This window comes from Talpa occidentalis, unplaced genomic scaffold, assembly GCF_014898055.3.
Source record: "Talpa occidentalis isolate TD23 unplaced genomic scaffold, MPIMG_talOcc4v2.1 talOcc4.13, whole genome shotgun sequence".
NCBI lineage: Eukaryota > Metazoa > Chordata > Mammalia > Eulipotyphla > Talpidae > Talpa > Talpa occidentalis.
In genome coordinates this window covers 35,686,607-35,687,945 of record NW_023601322.1, presented here as the reverse complement: position 1 = coordinate 35,687,945, position 1,339 = coordinate 35,686,607, and the positions used below count along the sequence as shown (strand labels likewise).

Sequence of the window (1,339 nt, the reverse complement as noted above, 5' to 3'; positions counted from 1 at the left end):
GTAAAGACAGTAAGTGGGAGAGAAAGAAAAATTATATGACAGCATATATATTGGCCTGGGGATGAAAAAGGGAATAGCCCATCAGAGGAATTTTTGTTTTAAAGACCAATAATGTTAGCATGTAGAGAGAAGAAAAGCTCAGGCAGAAAGACAGAAGGCAGCCCAGGCATGAAGAACCTCCGAGGGCATATTAAGGATTATGTGCTGTGTTTTTTCTATCCTAAGAGGAATGGAAAGCACTGAGGAGTATTTAGCAGTGAAGAGAGACAAGATCTTGTTTTCTGAAATGAATGCTTTGGTTATATTATGGAGAATGAAATGGAAGGTGATAATGGGAGCTGGTTAAGCCACAAGGGGCTTTTTAAATTTCTTGGTGAGAAATGGTGTCCGTTAGGGCTGGAGGGGAGATGGAGAGAGTGGATAGATTTAGAAGAGAGTTGGGGGAATAGGAATTGGGGAGTCAAAAGGCCAAACTAGCAACAACTCTTAGTCTGGAGTCATGTGCTAAGATGGGGGAAAGTAAAGACGGTGGGTTTAACAAAGGAAAAGCCATGAGTTCAGTTTTTCAGGAGATGAGTTTGTGGGTCTTTGAAAAATGTAAGTGGACATGTTGAGTTGGCCTGTATTCTGCCTTTTTGAAGCACAGCTGATGACTGGGACTCAATACAGAAGCTTGAGATTGTTGGCCCTGGCTGATAACCGAAGCCATGGGGAAGTAGGTGAGATAGCTAAAGAGAGAGTAGAGCAAGAAGAGGACCTGGGCCTAGGACTGAATTCCAAAGGGGAGGAAAGTTTCTTTCTTTTTAATATGGAGTGCTTCATAAATACACATGTAACCCTCACTCGGGGGCCATGCTAAACTTTGGGGTATCATTCCAATTTTAGCATATGAGCCTCCAAAGAGAACAAAATAAGCATCTAATCTCAGAAAGTGGACTATGAAAAGAAGTAACTGTTTCAAGTTAATCAAGATACTTTAACTTCATTAGGATGGATGGGAGCTAAGCTACTGTTCAGCTGTGCTATTAAGATGGGGCAGGTTCAAGAGGAAGGATTATATTAGATAAAGACATTTTAAATTCCTAGCCCACCCAGAAGTGCATGTTGTAGGGTAAGGTAAAAGTATCAGGCTTTTCTGCCCTCCTGCCATTACGATAGATGAGGGAACCCTGTGGTGCTGAATGCATGCCCGATGGCGGGCACCTGAAGTGGGTACACCTGACTGAGTTTATAAGGGCAGTGTTGCGGGGACGCCAGCAGAAGCCAAGAACAAACGGAAGCCGAGAGAAGAAGAGAGGCAGAGAGAACGCCAGAGAGCCCAGATAGAGGAGGATTTTCT

At 43.4% G+C, this 1,339-nt stretch overlaps 1 non-coding gene across 1 annotated transcript; it reads right to left on the bottom strand.

Annotated features, from left to right (window-relative positions):
• Positions 1 to 802: 802 nt before the first annotated feature.
• LOC119243840 (U6 spliceosomal RNA) lies at positions 803 to 907 on the bottom strand. The gene has a single exon (XR_005124843.1). It is a non-coding gene; the product is annotated as a U6 spliceosomal RNA (small nuclear RNA).
• Positions 908 to 1,339: the final 432 nt, after the last annotated feature.